This window comes from Tachysurus fulvidraco, chromosome 1 (genome assembly GCF_022655615.1).
Source record: "Tachysurus fulvidraco isolate hzauxx_2018 chromosome 1, HZAU_PFXX_2.0, whole genome shotgun sequence".
In the NCBI taxonomy this organism is placed as follows: Eukaryota; Metazoa; Chordata; class Actinopteri; order Siluriformes; family Bagridae; genus Tachysurus; species Tachysurus fulvidraco.
Window position 1 is genome coordinate 24,260,009 of NC_062518.1, and position 15,593 is coordinate 24,275,601.

At 37.9% G+C, this 15,593-nt stretch overlaps 1 long non-coding RNA gene across 1 annotated transcript; it reads right to left on the bottom strand.

The window, feature by feature from the left end:
• Positions 1-3,749: 3,749 nt before the first annotated feature.
• LOC113633892 lies at positions 3,750-4,709 on the bottom strand. The gene is made up of 3 exons (XR_003438406.2): positions 4,671-4,709; positions 4,425-4,536; positions 3,750-4,294 (listed from the first exon to the last, which is right to left on the bottom strand). It is a non-coding gene; the product is annotated as an uncharacterized LOC113633892 (long non-coding RNA).
• Positions 4,710-15,593: the final 10,884 nt, after the last annotated feature.

The window sequence follows — 15,593 nt, forward strand, 5'->3', positions numbered from 1 at the left end:
AAGTTCTATCAAATCGATTACAGGGTATTATTATTGAATAATTATTATTATTATTATTATTATTATTATTATTATTATTATTATTATTCAATAATAATACCCTGTAATCGATTTGATAGATTACAGGGTATTATTGAATGTAAAATCACATATCTAACTGATTAAGCTGATTAAATGGTGTTTTGTTTATTTTGTTCAGTTACTGAACCTGACTGTCTGAGTAAAGTGTCTAGTAGAAGTTGGGAGGCAACATCAACAAAGTTGTTGGTTTATACTTGTATATTTCTGGTAATGACCCTCAGTGGTGGTTAGATAGACTCTGATAATGTTTCCAGTGGTTTTCATTATCTTTCATTGTCTTCTGCTCTGAAACTGCAGTTTAATATTAAACAGCAGTATAGTTATACATGATGCTCTCAATATTTCCCTGAATTTAGTGATGAGGATGGGAGAGAGGTGTTTGCTCTCCTGTCTCTACAGGAACTTTGCTCACATTTCTCCCTCATTCACAGTGATCCCAAGAAAAGCTATAAATCTCTGACCGGGATAAAGTGGTTAATGCAGCTAACAAAGTAATTTGCTCCTAATAATACAGTACATACCTATAAGATAATATAGAACTTTAAATTGTAAGTGAGACAGAATTGCCCCAAAATAACACGTAAATTACATGTAGACTGAACAAAACCATGTGTTAGTTTTTGTACAGTGCAGCTGGATCTTCTGTTACTGTGGTCCTCAGAGCACAGCAGTATAGAGCAGAGTCTGATACAGCAGCAGAGGAGATGATCAGATCCATTAGTTTATCTCCATGAACTTTAGTACATTCTTAGGGGAGGGTTGGGACTTAGAATTTCAATTGTATTAATGTAAAGAAAGAACTCCAGTTTAGATTCTGGATATTGTCTAGCATTGCAGGTAGTTTTGTGTGGAGCTTGTTTCATATCTGCAGGACAGAGTAACATCTTCACCTTCATCTACAACTTTCTGAGTGAAAAGTGTCTCTATTGAATCTGCCATGGAGTCACCTGTCATAGAGAAGAGAACATGATGCTTTTAAACTTTACACAATAAAACTACAGAATTTATATGAAACACACATATAATCCGATGCTTCTTAAGTAATTTAATAATTAATATGTCTGTAGTAACATAAAATCAATGTTAACTCACCTATTGAAAACCATAGACATATGAATATAACAGTGAACATGATGAATGATTTTAGCTGAATGAAAATTCTTTCTTTACTTGATGTTAACATCATTAAAAGTCATGAAGCTCCACCCACAACATCACATGACAGTGTTGCTAATGTTAATGATTCTTACTGAAACATCCTGACTTTACATTCAGCTTCAAATGAGAAACCTGTATATATCTAATCTGTATAAATCTAATAATTAAAGTATTATAAATAAAGTTTGTAAGTTTGGGGTTATTTCACTGAGGTGAAGAACAAACCAGCATCTTTTCTCTCTCTTTTCTATTTTTGTCATTTGACTCATTTGATGTTAATAGAATGTTTCTGCTATGTAAGACTATAGTTCTTTCATAATAAAAAAAAAATACATCATTGTGGTATGTGAGCAGGAACCTAATACTGTACTTAAACTAACTGATGTTGCCATCTTGTGGAGAAAGGAGAATGACTGTACAACATGGTATTACATACATATCTCCACCACTTTCACCCAATTTGATTTGATAGCTTCTGCTAGGTGGCAGAAGAGTAATGAGTCTGTTAGGAAGATGGGAGGGAACTTACACAAAGTGGGTGGTTTCTTATATGTAATGTTTCTGGTAAGGATCCTCAGTTAAAATAAGAGAAACTCCGAACAAGGTGCTGTCTGTTACATCCCTGAATGTAACCATGATAGAAGAGGTGAGGTTTGCTCTGCTGTCAGCAAACTGACACTGAAGGGATTTTCTGGAGCATAGAAGCTCCTCCATGATGTACACAGACTGATCACTGTGGGAATGTGGATCCTCCTGAGGTCAAAATCATCTCTTTTGTTTTCTGCTATGGATTGTTTATTCTACAATAGTCCTCAAATAACTTTACTTTATCTCTATATGTAGACTGGTCATTTTGCGGAGTATAAAAAAGTGTGAAATTCTATACAGTTCACTGAAAGAATGCCCTTTAATCTCATATTCAGCTAAAACGTTTTTGTTATTTATTTCATAGGATAACAAACATGTTCTAATGTAATTTCAGTAAGCTGATAAAAAAATATCTGCTGAGCTTGATATCAAAGATACCAGTGAGACATTAATCCTCGGGAGTGTGTTGTGTGGTGTGTATTCATGAGGTTTGCTGGTTTGAATAAGGGTTGAAGTGGTTTTCACTTGGTGTGTGTTTAGTAAACTAGGTGGTTTATTTACTATGTGTCTTACCTTCTCCATATGGCCTACATTTACATTTACTTTTATTCATACACAGTAGACAGAAGTAATAAATTAACTTAAAGAATATATATAAAATAAAATGACAAAAATAACACAATGTCAATGTTCAAATCTCTATGGACCTGTCTGTATGGGTTAATCATACAAAACATACATTATATAGCCAACAGTTTGTAGAAGCCTGGCTGTGACCCCAAGACAAATGATAATTCATTAAAGTGGATTGTGGGTTGTTCATGAATTTAATTACACATTGTGTTCACCAGCAACACCTGGTGCATGCAATGTGTAGTTGCATTCTAATTTGTGAAATTACCATGATTATTCTTTAGTTGCTGTGTAAATCCCTTTTTATTCTTTTAATCTCAGCTATTTTCTGCACCTGTAAATGTTCGTACAAAAGTTCTCCATCCAGGAGAAGAGCACAGTGGAGAGCTAGATTCAGCAGCTAGAGGGAGGTAGAGGACTAGCCCAGAGATGGAACTAAACCTTCATCTACTTCTTGTCACTTTTTCCACAGATTCCTCTGGCTGAACAAGTCAAATCAAGAAGCTTTTATTGTCATTTCAACCATATATAGCAGTACACAGTGAAATGAGACAACGTTTCTCCAGAATCATGGTGCTACATAGAACAAAGACAGTCCTAAGGACTTAGTAAGTTAGTCCTAGATACATAAAGTGCATCCGTGCAACTGGTGTAAACAGTGCGGACAAGACAGTGCAGGACAAAAGACAGTGCAAACAAAAAATTACAAGACAATACAAAAGACAATAAACAGAAACTGCGCGGACCAGTGTAAATATTGTATGTTCAAACAATATTGCGTGTGCAGAAATACTACAATGAACACAGTGTTATAGCAGCAGTTACCTAAGATATTGAAAAGGATTGTGCAAAACAGCAAACGACTGAAATGTGAGACAGCATGTGCAAAGAACAAAAAGTGTGCAAAAACAGCATGTAAACAGATTGATGGATACATATTGGAAGTGTGTGTTTGGTGAGGGTCTGTGCAGTCCATACAGTTGATGTGTTTTGTGCTCAGTACAGTTCAGTTATTAAGGAGTCCGATGGCTTTTGGATAGAACCTGTTACACTGTCTGGTCGTGAGGGCCAGAATACTTTGGTACCTTTTTCCAGACAGCAAAAGTGTGTGTGTGAGGGGTGTGTGGGTTTACCCACAATGCTGTTTGTTTTTCTGATGCAGCATGTGGTGTAAGTGTCCATGATAGATGCCACAGCTTCTGATTGGACTGCTCATCAGTTAAAGCTCAATCCTAGTGTACCACCAGGACTCTCCTTCACTTAATAGAAAGAGAAACACTTCAAGTCACTCAAGGTACAAAGATTTATTTAGAAAAAGGGCATCAAAGGATATACACAAAACACAGACATAAAATAATTTATGTAAATAACTCAAATATTGGTCCCAGCTCTCCAAGATGTTAACAGCCAACTCACAGTAACTATATTAGCTAGTTCCCTAGCATGTGGAGGCCCTTAAAGCACAAGGCGGCATTTCCCTGATAATTCACACTGAAAAGCAAAAAAACACAAATTTAAATAAAACTAACAAATCAAAACCTTCACTCATAACCACCTCAAGAAAAACATAGCAAACATAGACCCCACACAAGAAAAGGCCCACACACATGCGGAAAGCAAGCACTAATAAATCAAGCTGGCGACATAAGGCTGGGAAGGTATAAAAAAAAAACAGGAAAAAGAAATACAAAAAAACAAAAACCCCAGCCAACCGGACTCGTACACAAACAATCCACACAATACACGTGCTGCCACCATGCAGCACACACCTCTGAGACCAGCCAGCTAGGGAACCAAACAAAACAATACAGGAGAAACAGCAACTGCCTTAAATCTGGAACAAAAGAAAACAAAATTTACAATACATCCTATACTTTATTAAAACATTAAATATTTAAATCCCCGGGTACCAACTGCACAATCTCAATTTAATTAACATTTACATTAAACATTAACACATTTACCTTCTTTGGCAGATAGCAGATATAACCAACAGTCAATGTTTGAGCATTTATTCAAATCAGCAGCTGTCAACATGCAGTCAGCATTACTTAAATCATCTGCATCTCATCTCATCTAGGGCAAATTCAGACACAGCCAAACAAAGCCACATTAAATCCCATGTGCCTTTTAAAACAAGGCCCAAAACTTCAAAATAAATATCCATAAATAACCAAATCAAACAATATAAAAATAACCAGTCAGCCTACCTCATCTGGGGCAAATTCAGACACAGCCAAACAAAGCCACATTAAATCCCATGTGCTTTTTAAAACAAGGCCCAAACTTCAAAGCCTCTTCTCAGTGCCTGCTTAAAAAGTCTTTGGAATAATTGGCCTGCCACACCCCCCCTACTGGTAGGCACTTGCCTGGTTACACTAGCAAAACTGAACTGCTGTTCATCCCAGGTGATTCATCCCCAGGTCATGATCTTGCTATATCCTTTCAGAACGATCTGATCTCCACAGCTCGCAACCTTGGGATAACCATGGACAATCAACTGTCCTTTTCCTCTCATGTTGCTAATGTGACTCGCTCATGTCAGTTTCTTCTGTACAACATTAGAAGGATTCGGCCATTTTTGTCCACACAGGCTGCTCAGGTACTTGTTCAGTCTCTTGTCATTTCTAGACTGGATTACTGCAATGCAATACTGGCAGGTCTACCTATGAACGCAATCCGTCCTCTGCAAATGATCCAAAATGCAGCTGCCCGGCTTGTTTTCAACCTGCCAAAGTTATCGCATACCACCCCGCTGCTACGATCCCTCCACTGGCTTCCGGTAGCTGCACGCATCAGATTCAAAACACTGATGCTGGCCTACAAAGCAAAAAATGGACCAGCTCCCTCTTACCTCAAAGCCCTCGTCACTCCTCGCACTGCACCCCGCACCCTCTGATCTACCAGCACTGTTCGACTGGTTCCACCATCTCTCAGGGTAAGAGGCAAGTATACTACAAGACTCTTCTCTGTTCTGGCACCAAGGTGGTGGAATGAACTTCCCCTAAAGGTCCGGACAGCTGAGTCACTGGCTATTTTCAAGCGGCGGTTAAAGACATACTTATTCAGGAAACAAACAAAAAAAACACATACAACCTTTGACACTTTTTCATTGTTAGTTTGAACAAATGTTTTTCTTACTTAAACTCATGGTACTGGTATCTTAAGTATGTAACCTAGTGAGCCAGCATTAAGGTATTCAATGTTAGAGATTTAAGCTCTTATGTACGTCACTCTGGATAAGGGTGTCTGCCAAATGCTGTAAATGTAAATGATAGAGGGAAGAGAGACTCCAATGATCTTCTCCGCTGTCCTCACTATCCACTGCAGGGTCTTGCGATCCGAGATGGTGCAGTTCCCAAACCAGACAGTGATGCAGTGATGCAGCAATGGTCCCTCTGTAAAAAGTAGTCAGGATGGGGGGAGGCAGATGTGCCTGTAGTGATGCTGCTGGGCTTTCTTGGTGATGGAGCTGGTGTTGAGTGACCAGGTGAAGTTCTCCGCTAGAACACCAAGAAATCTGGTGCTCTTGACGATCTCTACAGATGATCCGTCGATGTTCAGCAGAGAGTGGTTGCTCTGTGCTATTCTGAAGTCAACAACCATCTCTTTAGTTTTATCAACATTCAGAGACAGGTTGTTGGCTCTACACCAGGCAGTTAGCTGTTGCACCTCCTCTCTCCTTTATGCTGACTCGTCGTTCTTGCTGATGAGACCCACCACAGTCGTGTCATCGGCGAACTTGATAATATGGTTCAGTCGTGAGTCAGCAAGGTGAACAGCAGTGGACTGAGCATGCAGCCCTGAGGGGCTCCAGTGCTTAGTGCGGTGGTGCTGGAGATGATGTTCCCGATCCGGACTGACTGAGGTCTCCCAGTCAGGAAGTCCATGATCCAGTTGCAGAGGGAAGTGTTTAGTCCCAGCAGGCTCAGCTTCCCAATCAGGTGCTGAGGGATGATTGTATTGAATGCTGAACTAAAGTCTATGGACAGCATTCGTACATAAGTGTCTTTATTGTCCAGGTGGTTAAGGGCTAAATGAAGAGCTGTGGCAATGGCATCGTCCGTGGAGCCTTTTTGACGATACGCAAACTGAACAATGCCCGGACAGCTTGCTGAGCCTGTGCCACACTCCTGTGTACACCTTCACTGTGTACCCCTTTAAACCCAACTGAGGCTTGAATCTCTGACACAAGTTTGCCTATTGCTCACTTGAATTTGCTGCACTTCTTTTGCTCCGTGCACATTTACTTTAAACTTTGGCCAAATTTTATCTGCAAAATTGCCTGTTGTGAAAAAGTATATGATAAAATTACTAGATGAATACAAACATAGTTATTACTTAATGCATTTAATTTACTGATTAAATATCATTGTAATAATAGTTGATAAATTGATGAAAGTTGACTTGTAACCAGAGTGAGAACCAGTGGTGTGTATCTCACTATGTACAGTAAGTTGTATAGTTGAGCCATTTCTGAACACAGCTCTGTGACGATTCTGTATAATAGTGCTGTATGTGCTGAACTTTATACGTCTGTAGAAGGCCACACACAGGAAGTGACACTGTTGTAGTGTAACTTTATACACTATATCAGTGACAGTGTGGGATGTGGTAGCCTAATGCTTAAGGTGCTAGTCTACCAATTGGAAGGTTGTGAGTTTGATTCCCACTTTTACGAGGCTGCCACTGCTGGGCCCCTGGCCAAGGCCCTTAACCATTGACTGCTCAGTTGTATAAAATTAGATAAAATGTAAGTCGCTCTGGATAAGGTAGTCTGCTAAATGCTGGAAATGTAAATATTCAACAGTTAACTGAGTCACTGATTAAATACAGAATTTCATTGTTGCTCATCAACCCACTGTATCAGACACCAAAAGACACAATAACTCAATAACAGTACTTAAACTTTTTTATACTAACTTTTGAAACTAAGTACATTTCCATGTTTTTTCATTACATTTTCTGTTGCATTTACTGTGTACAAATTGCAGTGGCAATATTTGCCTTGAGGAATACAAGCTAGCTAGTAAAAATAACTGAAACTGGCAAGCTGAAGACTGGAAGTCTTACATAACACATTCAAACACAGAACGCTAAAAATAAGGAGGATATTGCAAAGTCGCATTTTTTTAAACAAAAATAACTATTATTTTTTACAGACTTCTTTATCCACTGTAACATTGGGACTCTTTCTTCTTGCATAGTTATGTATAAATCCTTGCATAAACTAAACTAAAGTCATCACCCAGAATGACCCAGAATGACAGGTGCAGACAAAAAAGAACATCAGTGCCTCATCATGAAACTTTAGAATAATAATTTATTTATCTGGAAACAAACTTTTGATTCACATTCACACAATATACAATATGTGTAAATGCAACATTTGTCAAACTGTATATTTATAATCACACCCTGCAGTGTCACCCATATGAGGATGGGATCCATTTTGAGTCTGGTTCCTCTCAAGGTTTCTTCCTTCCATTCTAGGGAGTTTTTCCTTGCCACTGCTGCCTGAGTCACCTCATACATACTCATTGGGGATAAATACATACAAATTTAAATATATCTAATATTAATCTTGAATTGTGTATTCTATTAATCTTTATTATTAGTATTAGTACTTTAGTATTATTCTTTATATTAACCTTTGTTCTATGTTTATGTTCTGTAAAGCTGCTTTGAGACAATTCATTCATTCATTCATTTTCTACCGCTTTATCCGAACTTCTCGGGTCACGGGGAGCCTGTGCCTATCTCAGGCGTCATCGGGCATCAAGGCAGGATAGACCCTGGACGGAGTGCCAACCCATCGCAGGGCACACACACACTCTCATTCACTCACGCATTCACACACTACGGACAACTTTCCAGAGATGCCAATTAACCTACCATGCATGTCTTTGGACTGGGGGAGGAAACCGGAGTACCCGGAGGAAACCCCCGAGGCACGGGGAGAACATGCAAACTCCGCACACACAAGGCGGAGGCGGGAATCGAACCCCGACCCTGGAGGTGTGAGGCGAACGTGCTACCCACTAAGCCACCGTGCCCCCCGCTTTGAGACAATGTCAATTGTAAAAAGAGCTATACAAATAAACTTGAATTCATTCATTCATTCATTTTCTACCGCTTATCCGAACTTCTCGGGTCACGGGGAGCCTGTGCCTATCTCAGGCGTCATTGGGCATCAAGACAGGATACACCCAGGACGGAGTGCCAACCCATCGCAGGGCACACACGCACACACTCTCATTCAATCACACACTACGGACAATTTTACAGAGATGCCAATCAACCTACCATGCGTGTTTTTGGACCGGGGGAGGAAACCGGAGTACCCGGGGAAACCCACGAGGCACGGGGAGAACATGCATACTCCACACACACAAGGCGGAGGCAGGAATTGAACCCGACCCTGGAGGTGTGAGGCGAACACGCTAACCACTAAGCCACCATGCCCCCTAAACTTGATTTGAATTAATTTAATTGAATTTAATTTGTCCATAGTGTGTGTGTGTGTGTGTGTGTGTGTGTGTGTGTGTGTGTGTGTGTGTGTGTGTGTGTGTGTGTGTGTGTGTGCGGTAGAAAATGAATGAATGAATGAATAATTTATTTTAATTTAATTTAATTTAATTTACTACTACATACTACTTTAATCTGGGAAAAAAAACTGAGGTGAAATTCCTTATTGTTGCACTGCAACATGGTCCTTACAAGCTGGAAAAGGCTAAAGGGGCCTTGACAACAACAGCAGATAATAATATTGACTTAGAAATTTGTTCCAGATTTTTATAAAAAAAATTATATACATCAACTTTTAAACCTGACTCAAGTGATCTATATTTTTGCAGGATACAGCCCTTTATTTTGTTGTATAAGTATAAATAATGAAAGCCGCTGTTAAATGGAAATGGCTTTAAAAAATTTGAATGATATCATTAAAAAAACTTTTAACAAAAGCCCAACACCTGATGAGCCTTTTGAGTTGTATAGTTTTTTATGGAAATATATAGGATGATACATTTTAAATGTGTTTATTGAATGTGCTGTAAATTTAGAACTTACACAATCAATGAAACAGAAAGAAATTACTCTGATTACAAAACCTAACAAATTTTTTGCTAAATAACTGGCGCCCTATCACACTGCTTAACTCCGATTACAAATTATTAGCGTCTTTTAGCAACAAAATTAAAATCATATCCACAGGAGTAGCAAGCCATTGACTTCTGTGCTGGTCCCAAGTCAGGATAAATAGAGAGGATTGCGTCAGTAAGGGCATCTGGTGTAAAAGGTGCCAAATTTAAACATGTGAATCATCAGTGGGAATTCCATACCGGATCGGTCGAGGCCCGAGTTAACAACAACCGCAACCAGATGGATAAGTTTGTGGGGAATGTTTTAGAGGAGAAAAGACTGTTAGAGTGATCAATTTGACGTTAAAAATTGAAGAGGTGATGTTGAATGTCATCAGTGGTAATGCTCTTACAAGTAGGCTGTGAGTTTTAAGAGAAGGAGAGATTCTGGATTGAGTTACAGTAGATGAGGTAATGGAGAGTTTTCCCAGATCCCACATCTCTCTCAGATTGCCTCCTCTATATAGATTGTAGTCTACCTGCATACGTCTACCTTCACTCTTATATGTAACACTACTGTATGTTCCTCTTGAATTAATTGTTAACTACAGCCATTTCCATCTGCAAAGTCAACTACCATCTGTCCTTCTAGGTTTCCGTTTTAACACCAAACCCGCCCATCATCTCCTCATCACCTCTGTTCCCCTCACCAACATGCTTGTTGATGTCTTTTACACACCAAACTCTATCCCAGAGGATTGGTGTGTAAAAAAGATGAATAAAGATCATTCAAGACTCCGAGAGCCATGATAACAGTTTATCCACTTTCCAGTTTCTTAGAATATGACAGAATATATTTGAAGTTAACTAGGTGATTTGTTTTCTTTAATTTTTTCACAGCTAAGTAAGGAGCAGCACCAGGTTCAATATACTAGTGGCTAAGAGATTGTGGGAAATTTTTTGGTAAGATACATGAAGTAAGAAAAAGGTGAAGGGAAAGTGTGAATCTTGGAGAAAGGTAAGGAGCCTATTACCAGAGGTGGGTAGAGTAGCCAAAAATTGTACTCAAGTAAAAGTACTGTTACTTCAGAATAAAGTGAAAGTGACATGACATACAGCTAAGTACTGTACTCAGAATTTGTTCTCTGCATTTGACCCATCCAAAGTGCACACACACAGCAGTGAACACTCACACACCGTGAACACACACCCAGAGCAGTGGGCAGCCATTTATGCTGCAGCGCCCGGGGAGCAGTTGGGGGGTTCAGTGCCTTGCTCACGGGCACCTCAGTCGTGGCCGGCCCGAGACTCGAACCCATAATCTTAGGATTACGAGTCAGACTCTCTAACCATTAGGCCACGACTTGCCCAAAATGACTCATTATGACTCAATATGACTCAAGTAAAAGTAAATAGTAGACATCCAAATAATTACTTGAATAAGAGTAAAAAAGTACTTGGTGAAAAAACTACTCAAGTACTGAGTATGTCACGATCAGCGCACCACCCACGCCCACTGAACACCAACACTGAGAAGCCTCTCCAGAATACTAGCTCTCCCAGACTACACCTCCCAGAATCCACCACTGACTCTGATTGCTCCGCCACCTGTTCCCCATCAACCACTTCCTATAAAGACTGAACGTGAACTTGACACCAATGCGAAGTCTCGACTTGCTTCTGCAGTCATTCCGAGCGTTTCCCGATTGTCTGTTCTGATTGTTTTGATTCTGTTTCTGTTGCCTGGTTCTCTGATTCTTTACTGCCTGCCCTGACCTCCTGCCTGTTCTTCGACTCCGATCTGCCTATCTCTGACATTATGTTTGCCGTGCTTGACCCTGCCTGTCTGTTCTGCCTTATTTAAATAAACGCTGCAAATGGATCCTTACGACTCTGCTTCGTTACAGAGTAACTGTTGAGTAACGTCTGATTTAATTTTTAACACAAGACAACAATCAGAGAGACAAAAATACAAAATAATCTTTAGGCAAATTATGGCACATCCAATCAATAAAATAAATTAAAATTAATTAATTACAAAATAGCTTAAATTAAAATAATTCAGGTAAATTCAAGTACTTAATAAATAAAATAATAAATAAAATAATAAATAAATAAATATGCACAAGTAACACAAAAATCCTCTAATGCAGTTGCAAGGACATCAAACGTGTGCGAGCCTTTGACAGGTCTACAAGCCAATGCAGCGGAGTGCCTCTTCAGTGAGGTGTTGTCTATCCAGTTACAGGTGACACCTAAGTAGCTACATTGTCTGGCAGACCAGCAGTCTGTTGTGGTAGTAACATAGTTCACAGCACTCAGCTTTATTAAGTCTGTGTACTTTGCCAGTTTGTTGGGGTGAACCCTCTGTGGATAAAAAACAATCTGTGAGGCTACAGGTAGATTAAACGAATCTAGATTAAAAGAGACTTATCACATCAAATTTGGAGATATACACACACACACACACACACACACAGGGCTCTCAAGATTTACCAAAAGTTTAGATTGAGATTACGGGTCAGGGCCACTCACCTGCAGCAGCGTCCCCCTCTGTGCCCCTCAGGTTTTTGGTAACAGTTTAATTTTACATATTGTTTTGTGAACAAATTGTTAATGAGCCCCATTCTCTTTTATAGTATTCTTTTTCCTACTATGGAAGTGAATGGTGCTCATGATTGGTTTGGTTATATACATTCCTCAAAATATCTTCCTTCGTGTTCTGTGTGTGTGTGTGTGTGTGTGTGTGTGTGTGTGTGTGTGTGTGTGTGTGTGTGTCTGTCTGTCTGTCTGTGTCTGTGAGAGAGAGTGAGAGAGAGATAGTAGGCTACACATTTCAGCTTATGGTCTTTTGTGTTGTGATTGTTGCACATTTGATTCCTTGATGAAAAGGCAATAATAATGAAATACATCGCTACTCCTTTAATTAATTTCAGGAAGCCTCTAGTACTTTCCTTAGTTTCAGGTAAGCTAAAGCTTCTGGTTGCAAAGCTGTTTTTGTTTCTCAAAATATCTTCCTTCGTGTTCATCATAATAAAGAAATTTATAGTACATTAAGTACAGTTAAGTACAGTTAAGTACAGATCATCTGTGTTTTTATGTTTATCTCAGATAATCTTAGATAATCATTGTGTGTACTTGTTTTTTTATATAATGGGAAAAAAATTATCCTCTGACATTCTTTTATTTTTAACACAGTGTTTTATTTAGTGCATTTGGTCCAACCAATGTTCTTCTTGAATCTATTTACAAATTTGTTCTTGCTAATGGTAGACTTGTTCTTATAGTTATTAGATTATTTGTGCAAAAACTATGAAATAATAAAATTGTATCTGTGCAAAAATATAATTGAGCCCCGCATTCTATTCAGTTATTTTCAGGAAACTTTCCCTAGTTCCCTTTTTGGTAAATACAAGCCTACTCGTTTTCTGTTAACCTTATACTTTGAAATTATGCTGATTAATTTCAAATCAAAATCAAATCAAATTTTAGTTGTCACATACACATACATACAGGGTACGATATGCAGTGAAATGCTTTATGCACCTGTCCGGTATAAGAATAAAGAATATCAAAAAAGTATAAAAATCAAAAAATAAAATAAGAATAAAATAATAAGAAAGTATAAACTATATAAGAAAACTATATAAAAAACTATATAAAATATGAAATATGTGGAGAATATGAAATAATGTATACACATATACAAAATACATATACATAAATGTGTATCGTTTTTAAAGATTGTCTTTAAAGTGTCCAGGTGCAGTATGGTGTGTAAATAGTGTATAAAGTGGCACTGTGCTGATGTTTCACATATGTATCACATAATATTGAACACTCCGAAGAAGCTCTCTTAATAAATAATTCTGCACTTAATTAAAACACATCAGTATATTATTCAGACAAACATCAGTATCCGTATTATGTATAAAAGTTCAATAATGTTTTTATGGGCAGATCATAGTTCATAAATTTATTTGCTGATCCTTTTTATACTACTTAAAATGTCCAGATTCAGAAATGATATTTTTCTTGTTTAATTAATACAATTTAGTGCAGAAAAAAATAAATACAATTAGCAACAATTTGAATTAATATTTTTAAATAAAAAATAAAGTCTGTTGTGGTAGTAACATAGTTCACAGCACTCAGCTTTATTAAGTCTGTGTACTTTGCCAGTTTGTTGGGGTGAACCCTCTGTGGATTAAAAAACAATCTGTGAGGCTACCGGGAGATCAAGACATTAAAAGAGACTTATCACATCAAATTTGGAGATATATATATACACACACACACACACACACACACACAGGGCTCTCAAGATTTACCAAAAGTTTAGATTGAGATTACGGGTCAGGGCCACTCACCTGCAGCAGCGTCCCCCTCAGGTTTTTGTTAACAGTTTAATTTTACATATTGTTTTGTGAACAAATTGTTAATGAGCCCCATTCTCTTTTATAGTATTCTTTTTCCTACTATGGAAGTGAATGGTGCTCATGATTGGTTTGGTTATAAACATTCCTCAAAATATCTTCCTTCGTGTTCTGTGTGTGTGTGTGTGTGTGTGTGTGTGTGTGTGTGTGTGTGTGTGTGTGTGTGTGTGTGTGTGTGTGTTAATGTTTAGTAAAATAAGCTGTCATTCCATATCTACAGCACCACCATATCAAACTGTTTACATGCTATTTTGTACATTGTTTTTGCTCTTTGCACATGCTGTTTTGAACATCCAGTCAATTGCTGTTTTGCACAATTCATTACATTCCTCAAAATATCTTCCTTCGTGTTCTCTCTGTGTGTGTGTGTGTGTGTGTGTGTGTGTGTGTGTGTGTGTGTGTGTGTGTGTGTGTGTGTGTGTGTGTGTGTGTGTGTGTGTGTGTGTGAGAGAGAGAGAGAGTGAGAGAGAGTGAGAGAGAGATAGTAGGCTACACATTTCAGCTTATGGTCTTTTGTGTTGTGATTGTTTCACATTTGATTCCTTGATGAAAAGGCAATAATAATGAAATACATCTCTACTCCTTTAATTAATTTCAGGAAGCCTCTAGTACTTTCCTTAGTTTCAGGTAAGCTAAAGCTTCTGGTTGCAAAGCTGTTTTTGTTTCTTAAAATATCTTCCTTCGTGTTCATCATAATAAAGGAAATTTATACAGGTTTGTAACAACATGAGAGTGAGTAAATGATGACACAATTTTCATTTTGAGTGAACTATGCCTTTAAATATGTGTGTTCGGCGCTGCAAGAAACGACACGTCTGATGTCATCTGTTTGTCGGCTCTTGTGGCGTGAGTAAAGCATATAAAAAAAACTCGAAACAGCTGAACTCGACAAAACTGCTCTGTGTATGCCTGCGTCTCGTCCATTAATTCAATTATATAGCAGGAAAAGTTCTCCCTTACTTCTCAGCGTAAGAAATACAAGGTGTGAGCGTGTGAACTATGGGGTCAGAATTGTTTAGTTATTCTGAATAAGTGATTCACAATTGCACAGAACGCGATTCACAAATGAACAGGAAGCCATTCACAAATAAATACAATTAAATATATATTTATAAATATTTTTTTTATTTGCAAATCACGTTTTATTTATTTGTGAATTTCATTTCTTTTTGTGAAATTTGTAACATATATTTACGGTTTGCTTATTGTGCATTTGTTGATTTAAAAAAAATTGTGAAACTCTTTATATTTATTTGTGGATCATAGTATATTTATTCAGAATAACAAAACAATTCTGACCCCATCTGATGCCACTAAATAAAATACTCTACTTTGAGTAACTTACTTATAAATAATTTAATTACTGGTGCTGGTGAAAAAATGGCAAAGTGGTACTAAAATAAAAAAGAAATTGAAGAAGTGCCTTTGACAATGAAAAAACGTGAAACATATGAAAAATGTTTTTTTTCTCTCTGCTCTGCTTAGTGAAATATGAGGGAGTATAATAGTTTTTATCCCAAACAATACTACATATCTAATTTTCTAATCTGAAATGTCTTGAAAACTATGAAATATTGAGTGAAACAGATGTACAAAGCTTACATAGCTTACTAGC